Genomic DNA, 12,290 nt, shown 5'->3' on the forward strand with positions numbered 1-12,290 from the left:
TCTGTCTGCCCTGTTTGTTCAAGTTGGACAAAAATTTTCTACACTGCTGTACACGACGACAAATTCTCTTTATGACTGCATTTGCGCAAAGAAATTGTAAGCCTTCAACAGCTCACATTACAGATGTCGTGCATCTGGAACGGTTTTTCTTCTCTTTCCTTTTTTCTTTCTTTTACATTGCAAGAATGCCGAAGAAATGTGAAAGCCTGTTCCATTCAACTACTATATTTTAGAAAATACAGCTACTGCGGCGATGGGCGCTTGCAGACGTTGGCGCTGGGATCACACACGAGTCCGGGCTTGCATTCAGCTCGCAAGGGCACCCCACGCAAGGCAGTAAATGGGCAAGGCTGGTCCACATCTGCACATACGTTTTGAAAGAAAGCATTTTTTTTTTGTCCGGTTTAGCGTTCCGACGTGGAGGACTACGGATTAAAATTTGACCCCCTGTGGTTCTTTGCCGTGCATACCCAAAGCGCGGTACACATCGAGAGTTATTGCATTCCGCTTGCCAAACACGTTTTGAAAAAAATTGTAGTAGACGCAGAAACGGATATGCGTGTCAGAGGAAAACAAAGTCCGATATAACCGGCCTCCCCATACCTGCAGTGCGAGTATCTAAGTAGGGAAATGCTACGATGGAAGAAAAAGCTATATTCAAAGTACCTATGCACAATGCTTTAAAGGTAATGTATGTTTCAAGTTGCCTCAATATGTTTATCGCGCAAGCACTTTGTTTTTTTTTTTTTTAGACAAAGAAAGCGAAGATAAAACATTTCTTTTTTTCTGAACGACTTGGCCAATTGCCAAAGCAACGGAACGCACAACATCAGGACGAAAAGGGTTGATCAAATACACAAGGCACAGGAACTACAAGGTGCCGTCCAAGCCACGAGCCATGAGCGCAAGCCATCAGTACGCAAGCCACCATCCAAGCCACGAGCGCAAAGCACACCAGTACGAGGCAACTCTGCCGTAATGCGCAGACGCTCGCAGGCAAAATCAACGTACAGGCGCCGACAAAAGTGGTATACTCCATGCAGCGGGAGCCGGGGCAGCCACAGAACACCTATACAAACTTAGAGAAGCGAAACTGTACCTTCCACAGTGCAACGGAAATAAGCGTAGCGGTGGCGTCGTGAACTTAAGTATGCGACCACAGATGGCTCTGTACAACACGAAACGGAAACAGTATTGCCGCTTTACCAGGTGTTCGGTGGCTTTACTGGGTTTCTGGCTGCTGCGCCTCGATCGTGTTCCCGCCTGTTTGGTTGCTGTGTGGCAAACGTAGCGCCTACATTACGTTTGCAACCAAACTGGTGGGAGCACGATCGAGGCGCAGCAGCCAGAAACCCAGTAAAGCCACAGAACACCTGGAAAAGTGGCAATACTGTTTCCGTTTCCTGTTGTACAGCGCCATTTGTGGTCGCCTACTTTAGTTCACGATGCCACCGCTACGCTTATTTCCGTTGCACTGTGGAAGGTACAGTTTCCCTTCTCTAAGTTTGTATAGGTGTTCTGTGGCTGCTCCGGCTCCCGCTGCATGGAGTATACCACTTTTGTCGGCGCCTGTCCATATACATGTCTAAGCGCGCGTTCTCGAAAAAGCATCTTTTTCAAATTTCTTTTTTTTTTAGACCTGTCGACTCTGTGCTGTAGCTCCAATGCAGCAGTGCCGGTTATCTGAGAGAATACAGGCTAATAATAGCAATAATAATAATAATAATAATAATAATAATAATTAATATCACAATTATAAAGAGCAGCCGACTCGCGTTGTTGCCTTACTTGACACGTACCCGCGAGGGGGAATCGGACAAGGTCCGCAAATGAAACAACACAAATTCTTCCTACCCGCTAACTTAATGGCCTGCATTCCCTGGGTTTTCAAAAAAAATTTAGTTATGAATACGTGCGTACGCATTTTATGCCCATAAATATAAACTAGTATTCGTACCCGCGGTAGCGTGAATAGCTTGTGTGTGGGGGGGGGGGGGGGGGGGGCAGTAGCTGCATGCAGCCTCGACTCAGCAAAAAGAATTACAAAAAAGTCAGAATAAAATAACACAGCGCAACAGCACGAACCGCAAATATGTACGTGACTGAAGTAACACAGCAACACAACTATCGAATCCAAAGTACGTAACGAAAATGAAATAAACCAATATTAAAAAAAATAAAAATAAAACGCAGCAAGCAATGACATTCAGAAGGAGTCTTTTACAAAACCTATAGAAGCATAAAATCACGAGTATATTGTGCGCCAATAAGTAACAAAGATTTCACACCGGATTTCAATTGTTTTGCACACTAAAACATTCCCTCAGGCAGCTCATTAAAATAAAAGGGTACATAAAAATGCCAGCGTGCGGCGAATATATTTTTATAGTGCGGCGAATATATTTTAAGAAGTTTGTAACTGCCCACACTCCTGAAAGCTCACGGTTTGCGTTCTGAATGTTTCAACTTACTGGTGAAATAATTCCTTATAACCACTACTAGTACAAATAAGTGGTGAAACGTTATCAACTTCAGCAGCCATCATTTGTGAAATGGTGCCTAATCCATCACAGTTTGTACCATACACTATGACATCCGACCGCCTATGTAATATTTTGTCAATTTGTTGAGTTCGTGAACGAAGCAAGAACCATACGCAGTAATACCGTAACGCAAGATAAATTCACCCAAAGCTTCGAATGCAGTTTTTACGCAGACGAACGGAACTTTAGTGCTTAATTCGATCTAATGGGACAGAAAGCAGTTGGAGACACTTAACTGCCTATATTCTACGCGAGCACAGCAGGACATTTTTCACACGGAAGTACATTCCCAAATATCGAACGGTAGGGTAGGAGGCTGTCAGTGAAGGTCGACATCCTTTAGTAGATGAGATACCATAAAGTGCAATAAATTCTCTGAACTCAACTCTTTTGCGGAGATTTCTGACACGGTCCAGCGTATCTCTTTTTTTTTACTTTAGTGACACGTCTATTTTGTTATCCGATAGCCAATCAAAGAGTTCCTCAACATGAGCCTGTAATAATGTCAAAGTATGACGGTGCGACTCAAGAGTCACATAAGCAACGCTGTATCGTCGGCATAATGGAAAGGTCTTGCCTGTCCCTTCAGATCAGCCAAATATATATATATATATATATATATATATATATATATATATATATATATATATATATATATATATATATATATATATATATATATATATATATATATATATATATATATATATATATATATATATATATATATATATATGTATATATATACGTGTGTGTGTGTGTGTGTGTGTATGTGCGTGTGCGCGTGTGTGTGTCCACCCTTGCGGTGCACCATGCGTAATGTGCTTGAAGTCACCGAATTCGTCCTTTATTTTAAAGTATGGGAGGTGACCAGTGAAATAACTAGAAAAAAGAAAGCTTGGTACAATCCTTTAAACCCAACATTGTCAAATTCTTGAAGCGTAATTAGAAAGCATTGGATTTACAGGACCTTATCAGCTGTGTATTAAAAATATAAATCTACAACTTACATTACATATATGTACATACATGCTGAACATGTCAGCCTCCCTCTAGCAATGATCAATCTGACATGCTTCCTTTCGGGCACGACCGAGGGAGCTTGCACCAGCAGCAAATATAGAACTGCCTTTCTTTTTTTTTCATTCGAAATTTTGTTACGGAACCCTGGTGTGGGGAACGATGACGAAAAGCTATTACGAGTTAACGCTTCTTCGGGAAAGAGTGCTGCTACTATACTGCAACGATCGGGGAAATTACGGAAATTTATGGACAACTCCATTATTCTAAAAGCTTATATACTTCAAGCTGGCCAAATTGTTTACGTGAAAGTATTACAGTGTACATATAATAAAGTAAATGTACGCTCAGAATGAACACCGATGCCCTATTCGACAATGCTTACACCAGGAGCTTAAATAAAACGCAACGGATAACGGAAGCTAATATACCGACTTCACTTCATCGGCTGACGACTGTGCACAAAGACTGTCAGCCACGTCAGGTGGAACCTCAAGCAGCCCAATAAGCGTTGTACGAGATCCCAGAGTGCCATGACCCATTTGCAAAGTCGTACGCTCCATGTATTCCAAATGCTTTACGCAGAGTGAAGAATCACGCGTGGGTGGCGACATAAGAGGAAATGCTCGTGTGGCCGACGATCTTACGATACCTTGCGGAGAAAAGCGGCACCGCACCGAATGTAAACCTTCGGAGGCCACAACGAGAGCTTCACTAAAGACCGCCTCCCAACAGCAGCCACATTTCGACCACTGAAACCGCAGAATCGTCATTCAATAGATATACTTACGAATGAATATGACGGCATGGTTGCATTGTTTTTTTGTTTACTTGAGGCATAAAATTTATATATCTTCATTGCAAGCTAGCAGAGCGCTGTCTAGCTAGCGGATGTTGGCTAGTGGCAAAACGATCCTCCGCTATAGCTGGGCCTACTATAGTGGAGAGTCGGCCATACAAGGCTGCAGACTAAGCGAACAACCACTCGTACTCACTTCCCAATATTTTTTTTTCTTTAAGATACGTATGTAGCTTACTCACTAACGCTCACGTCCGCGTTACATCATCACCATCATCAGCTGGTGTCGCCCAAGCACACTAACCTGCACTCACCCCTTTTTTCTTGCCCACGTTCTCATACAATCGCCGGTAATCGCTCACGTTCCACACACGCACCCACTCACGCCCTTTGTATAGCTCTTTCGTAGTCACACTCACGATTGTGCAGCGAGTGTGAGTAAGTGTACTTCGCGAGTTTGCTGACCTAACGGTGAGACAGACGACAACCACGACACGCCAAACCCTTGGGGGTAGAGTTTGGCGAGTCGTGGTTGTCTGTCACTCCGTTAGGTCCGCAAACTTAAGACAAAGAAAGATTCGCTTGAAAGCCATGCGCAATTCTATACCGCGATTCCGGTATAGGAGCGTAGCGCAAAAAAAAGGGGGGGGATGCTAACGTATCCTGCGTTGGGTGCGCAACAAAGAACCCCGGGTAGTGAAGATCAATCCGGACTCCCTACTACACCGTGCTTCATGATCAGTCCGGTGTTAACAGCGCAAAACGTAGAAGGGCGGTGTGGTGTCACTTGTGGTGTGTTCTCGTCCCGTGTTCCTTCTACGTTTTGCGCTTTTAACACCAGGATGGAAAACCAACAAGCCCAAGCTGCTATTCATAATCAGATCGCACTTTTCTTTTTTCACACGTAAAATTCCAGAATTCAGTTTTGACCAGGCGAACAAAGACAGTCGTATCGTTATGCACGAAGGTGCACGCTTCACAAAGCAATTTAAAGCGGTGTAGAACGTTACCTATCCAGCGGATGCAAGCTTCGCAGCACCCGCACTCACTGCCTTCGGTGCTAAGGCGTCCGTAGCAGTCTTCGGCCTTGATCTGCGGACAGTTAACGCTGTCGCAGTAGTGGGGCGGGCAGACGATGGCGCAAGCAGCCGACACAAACAGCAGGGCTCCGAACAGTTTCAGCATCATGGTGTCGGGTCGGGATTTGAGTCGGTGATCCTGCAAAAACGTAAGTGGGTTCCAAAAAAAGTATGCGTTGGGCCTGCGGCTTGACCTGCTTGGCGATAAAAAATCTGCGAACTGGCACAACAAGGACTATCCAAGGTCGATTCAAATAGGTCGCGAAGCTTCGGGCGAAAAGCGGTTCAGTACAGATTGTCACCGACATCAGCATGGGGGGTTATGGGAGCAGCGATCGAAGCGCGACTATGTTTGGAGGGAACAAACATTGGAAAAGAAAAACGCGTTTTTAATTCAAAGGAGACACAGATTCATTCAACGAAAATAAAATTCCTAGTCAATTTTATATATTCGGGATGAGTTGAATAAATACGTTCAATTTTATTTTTATTATTAAATGCATTTCTTTTCAGCGCCCATCGCTACAGGGGGCGTTGACGCCACTATCGCTCGCAGTGCAATGCACGTCTTGAAATGGGCAGAAAGGCGCACTCGTATCACCTGTTGAAATACGCCCCCCTCACAATTTGTGCTTTCTTGCTTGTCGAAGTTTGTCTGAATTTGGTGACGCGGGTAGCTTCATTGGTATTAATCTGTTCAGTCAGAAGTAGTGAGTTACGACTGCCAGATAATTGTGTAGTTGTTTGCGTGCGACTGCGCTGGCCGACGGACTTGGCATCCGACAATAGGATCAGCACTCTACACCTAAAGCTTTCGTCGGCCTCCAAAGAAAGTATGTTCTGCGCAGGGATGCGATTTCGACAACCGTACGGCTGGCCTTTTCCTGCATCGCTTTCCACGCTGAAAGCTCGAAACGCCCATCAAGTCGAATGGCGGGGCATTTGAATATATAGCTCCAAAGGAAGAACAACAAAACAAATTTCGCGCCTTCGAAAACAAAATGACGTCACTTCTGCTTTTAACGGACATGGCGTCACGTTATTTTTTCTTCCGCCGGAAGTGTTCCCACCACATACAGATGGCGCTAAGCCCCATGAGCTGGTGATGGACCTCCATGTTTTGAACGTATGGGCCTCTATGGAAGCTTCGCTACCAAGTATATTTACCTTGGCCTATCTACTCCGATCCATGACGTCACGCTACCTGGCCAGAAATTTCCGTTGACAAGGCTGGCATGATGAAAGCGGTGACGTCAAAATCACTGTTGCCTACTCGAAGCATCCCCATTAGATTATATGGCAGTCGGGCCAGGTAAAATAACGTTATGGATCGGAGTGAGAAGGTCTTGTGGTATCTAGGTGGTGTTGACTGGAGGAACTACCTTGTCAGCGCGCCGCAGTAACATGACCGCACACGCACTGACTTTCGTTACCACAAGTGCTCGGTCGAAGATAGGGCGCAAATGGTTGTTTGCATTATTGATGCAGACACAGGTTTTTTTTCTCTCTCTCTCTCTTTCACCGTTGCGCTAAAGACTGCAGCTGCCTGAAGACCTGACCCGCCTTAGCGATTGTGTGCTGCCGTTTTACGGATTGTGGCAGATGGTACCCCTAAATACTCTATTCGTCTGCTATAGGCTGTTTCGGTTGTTGCCTGCTTCTGGTTCTAGCGGAGAATAACCGCACTGACGGAGATAAATTTGAATTTTATTTAATTCATTGGATCCCGGGGTTCTACGCTCCAAAACAACGTAATCTTCAAGATTACGAAGCACGCCGTGGTGACGGACTCGAGGTTCATTTTGACCACCAGGGATTCTTGAACGTTCACCCAATGCGCGGCACATGAGCGTGCAGACTTGCACTGCGCCCACCGCTGCCACCAGTTTGTTGCGACTAGAGATGGCGCTTGGGCCAGGAACCTTACAAGCCCATCGACGAGTACGTCCGGTAGTAGGGATGAGGGCAAATGGCATTAGTTACACTGGCTCCAGATACGGAAGCCCACTCCATGCCGGATCATATTGAACGTCCGAGTTCACATCGGGGAACGTCAGCCCCACTGCACCAAAGGTCTTCGTTTTTTTAATACCGCCGTCGTCCCTGGGTGACTAAACTAGGGAATCTGACGACTGTATCGCGGCCAATCACAATCGTCGAATGGCCCCCATCGGAATGCGGCCGCCGTGACCAAAATCGAACCTGCGACCTACAGCTCAGCGGCGCGATAGCCAATGAGCTATCGCGGCTAGTCAAACAAAAAACAGCAATACGATATAAGTTCAATATATTCAAGTGTTGTACGTCCAATAAGACACACCCGCAGCGGCACAGCTTATATGGCTATGACATTGCTCTGCCAAGCTCGAGTTAGCAGGTTCGATATCCGCCGCGACGGCCACATTTCGACGGGAGCGAAATGCGAAAAAAGAAAGCCTGTGTAAATATTCGCGTAACGAATGCATGCCTGAGTGGTTTTGACATAAAGAACGCCAGAATTAAGTTTTTTTCGTGTTTTCCGTGCTAAATTTTGATCTCTCGGGCTTCTTCTGTTGCTGCTGGACCAGAACGCATAACCACTCACCTTCAGCTTGTTGTCGACACTGATCTTCCTGACAAAGCGGTCGTTCGCCAACCTGCCAACGTAGCTTTACAGACCTGGCTCTTAAATGTGTTATGCCGTCGAGAGAGATACGGGGAGCCCGAGAACGCTGACGAATCCGTCGGCACGCGGTTCGAGATAAGCCGCTAAATAGAACAGTACAGCTCTGGCACACGGCCACTTAAAGTTAACGGTTGGAGGAAATTAATGCAGCATTCAGTTCCTCTGAGTGACACATGGGCGTCGAAACATGCTGCAATCAATTGTATCGTCAGTGTCACGGCCATCCTCCGGGCTATAGGATGCTTATCGCGATTCCCCCCTTTCTTTTTGTGCGAAACGTGTCCGGCTGTTCCGCGTTATCGGGTGCACGGTATGCAGCGTCGCAATACTATATGCACGCCTGTTGTCGCCTTGAGCAAGTGTGCGATTTTTTATATTTCTTATTTTCTTATATTTTTTTGTTTGCGTCGTTCAGCGAAAGAAAACCTCAACATGGCGGCGGGCGAAGGGACGTCTCGAAAGGCTCTATAGCAAAACCCGCATTTTCAATGAAAACTCCTTGGGTTTTACGTGCCAAAAAACAACTACCCGATTATGAGGCACCCCGTTGTGGGGGACCCCGGATTACCTTTGATCACGGGTTATTTAACGTGCACGCATCGCTCGGTACCCTACACCGGCGGGTGTGTGTGTGTGCGTGTGCGTGTGTGTGTGTGTGTGTGTGTGTGTGTGTGTGTGTGTGTGTGTGTGTGTGTGTGTGTGTGTGTGTGTGTGTGTGTGTGTGTGTGTGTGTGTGTGTGTGTGTGTGTGTGTGTGTGTGTGTGTGTGTGTGTGTGTGTGTGTTTTACAGGGAGGCAGTGGCGGATTTCGCCCCCGTCTGAATGCGGCCGCCGCGGCCCGTATCGATCCCGCGACCTTGTGTTCAGCAGCGCAACACCACAGCCATGCACCGAGCTGCCGCGGCCGGTCTATTTTCAATGGAGACGTTTCCGCCACCTTTGGCACTCTTCTTTTTAGGGAGGGGGGAACATCAAGTTTACTGCGCAAAAAAAAAGATTGACTCGTTTACATTTTGAATTCGTGTGAAAGGCTTTTTCCCGTCCAACGCGTCACGGCGCAGAATTACCTGGCGAAGCAAATATGCAGCCCACGTATACCTGCGCGTTCTGTAAGAGCCCTGCAACGGAAGGCATCCGAAGAAGACACCTCCCTCCACCGAAATCTCGTCTAGCGATGTGGGCGACCCTCCGAGCGTGAGTGTGCGCGGTCAACCACATAACTTACACCGTGGAGTTGCCTTCAGTTACCCTACGGAGTCTGTTGTAAGTGACGGAGCTAGAGAGCGGGCCCCGAACGCAACAAAGCATTCCACAAACACGAACACCCGAGTGCGGAGCAATGGGAGAGTCGGCTCACCAGCAGCGAGCTCACGGCCCAAAGGGCCCTAGTGCAGCATGCGAGCGATGCAGCACGACTTAGTGGAGCCTTGGTATAGGGGCCTACCCTCGCTGAAGAGAAGTCTCAAGTCGCCAGCGCCAAGAAGAGGAAGACGACGGAGACTTCGTAACCGCGAAACTCTTGAAAGACTCAATAAAAGTTTTCACTCACTCATTCACTCAACATTTGAATAAAGACATTTATTTACCCCATTACCGCCATCATGAATTCGGGTGTTCTCGGCGATACCGATTACAGGGGCACTCGGGGCGCATTTCGCACCGCCTTGCTGTCACGGTATCTACGCGCATGCGCAGTCCGCGCGTGGAGGTTGGAAGAGGTCTCCGGAGACGAGCAGTGTGTCTGGCTGCAAAAGCGACAGAGCCAATTGGACCGCATCATGCATGACGCTCCGCGCAATCGGTTGTGCCGTAACCTGCAGGGCAGCGTGGCAGCGTATCTTACGCAGCGAAGCTGTTTATGGTTAGCCGATTCGACCGTCGTTCTGTCGCCTGCACGCCGAAAGCTCCTCCGGCGCAACCTCGTGCGCATGCGCGAAAAAGAAAGAAAGAGAGAGGCGCGCGACACGAGACGCTCATTTGAGGGATCGCCAGTCGTTTATGCGGAGGCGCGAGTAAGGGCGGGCGCGAAAGGGAAAATCTGGGGGCTTTTGCTCCTCAAACATTCAGGGCGAGGAGTTACGGAGTCGCACGCGTCTTTCTATGTCGCTTGTTTGTTGGCGCTTTGTTCTGAATGTGAACGTATCGGCGGCGAGGATAAAGCTACCTTAAAGGGACACTAAAGTGAAAAGTGATTTCTGCTGCATCAGTAAATCACCGTTCTACAACACCAAAAACACCACTCTTACAACGATAAGACGTTTGGTAAGCCAGAAAAAGCGCAAGAACGAAATACGGGTGGCGACGCCTGCTTAAGTTCACGCACCTGGGGGCTGTGACGTCATGGATTTTGATGGCATCTTCTAGGGCCTACTAATTATATATAGCGGTACAGATTGAGTACGTTGTGTTCTAAAGGAACCAAATATTAAACATGCCAAGTTTCGGGAACCTTTATTCAGCCAACGCGGCCCAAATGCGAAAACAAACTTTGGAATCCCTGACGTCACGCTGACGTACCGGCGCTGGCGTTTCGGCGCGAAATTCAAATACTGATACTTTGACCTTCATTTTCTCGTCTAATATACAAACTATTTTCTTGAAATGACTGCCTGCAGGGTTCTCAAACAATGCTTCATTAGTCTAAACTGATTTATTCTTTCGCTTTAGTGTCCCTTTAAGCTCCGTAAAGTAGTGACACTCTCCTCCTCCGCCTTCCCTCCTCCTCGTTTCTCCTCTTTTTCACGCTCCCTCCTCGACCGTGGCGCCTCCTACACTGCTCGAGCCTAGCAACGGCTTTGACATGCGCTCCTCGCCACTCTCGAGCAAAAATGGCGCTGATGCACGGCGCGAGGGCCCACTTGATGATATTAGGCCAATAGCGACGCGGTGTCGGCCTCGGTGTGAGCGTGCGAGGAGGAGGCGGCATTCTTCAAAGCGTGGCACTACTTTACGAAGTTTAAGGGTTTTTAGGCGAGGAGTTACCGAGTCGCCATCTGTAGGAATCGCTTCCCTTGCGTAGTATGAGGGATCACGCGGCGGGCTGTTCATAGGTTTCGCTTACGGGGCTCAATAAAGACAGCAGGCGGCAGCCCTCCTGGACATTTATGTAGGTACTCTCAAAACGACGGAAGTTTTTGACTGTCGATGTAATAATCTTGGGCTAACTGAAAGCACAGAATCGTTTACAGACGCTCTCTCTTTACCGAATACGTACAGTGAACGCCACTGCACACGGTCGCCGCGATGGAGTCTCCCGAACAGGCTTCTTGCGTGAAAGGTAGGCAAACGCTGAAAGTAAACTATGTGAAATACGTTCATATAGTGGGCTGTCTGTATAATGAAATGGAGTATAATGGAATATGAAGCCTCAATGCAGCGATCGCACGGGCTCGCAGCGACCGACTGCGCGTCTGCATGCGTGTCCCCGCACAATGTTTTGCTTTCGCTGTGAACGCGTTTTCGCACCGTGCCGTGAGCTTTAGGCCGCAGCATATGAGCATTTGACAGTACACTAGCAACCATTTGTGCGCGGACGCTATCAGAACTGTTCAGAAATAATTTCGTTATAGACGTGACGCCTACGGCGACTGTGGCGTGACGTCGCGATTCAATGTTTTTTTGTCTTCTAAATTCTTGGATATTTCAATATTATTTCTCAAGTTGCGTCACACTGTATATTTATCGGTCTTCTCGCCGTGCGATTTTCCTCTGCTTCATTTTCGTAATCCCGTGCATTAATTCATAACACGAACATGACCGTATGCCGTGTCTTTTTTTAATGTGCGTCTTGCCGTTCCCTTTCCGTTCCAGTGAACTTGCCAGTATCAGTAGCATCAACAAGTTCATAGACCAAACCGTCATGACATTAGCCGGGCAACGGGCGCAGGCGAGCGTCTCAGTGCGCGTTTTCTGCTACTCATGCACCGAACATAGCGCAGTCCCGGCGCCGTAGCAGAAATGTTCCTCGCGTCTGTGTTTGCTGAATAACCGAGTTGTAGCGGATGGCTGTCTGCCGGTTCTAAGTTTCGCCAGCCAAGCTTCACGCAGCTCCTTGCCCTGCGGCTACGTGTGAATAAGGCTGACACCGGGCTCCGTTGTGTACGCCCGACACTGCGGCAGCGAGCAGTATAGCCTACCATGCTGCACGCCTCGAAAGACAGCCACTACCTTTGCTAGTACTTTCAA

The 12,290-nt window shown here is 47.5% G+C and overlaps 1 long non-coding RNA gene across 1 annotated transcript; it reads right to left on the reverse strand.

Annotated features, from left to right (window-relative positions):
* Positions 1 to 49: 49 nt before the first annotated feature.
* Positions 50 to 8,228, reverse strand: LOC139049481 (uncharacterized). Its single transcript, XR_011508335.1, has 3 exons — positions 8,026 to 8,228; positions 5,373 to 5,580; positions 50 to 361 (listed from the first exon to the last, which is right to left on the reverse strand). It is a non-coding gene; the product is annotated as an uncharacterized lncRNA (long non-coding RNA).
* Positions 8,229 to 12,290: the final 4,062 nt, after the last annotated feature.

Source organism: Dermacentor albipictus, chromosome 9, assembly GCF_038994185.2.
Source record: "Dermacentor albipictus isolate Rhodes 1998 colony chromosome 9, USDA_Dalb.pri_finalv2, whole genome shotgun sequence".
Taxonomy (NCBI): Eukaryota; Metazoa; Arthropoda; class Arachnida; order Ixodida; family Ixodidae; genus Dermacentor; species Dermacentor albipictus.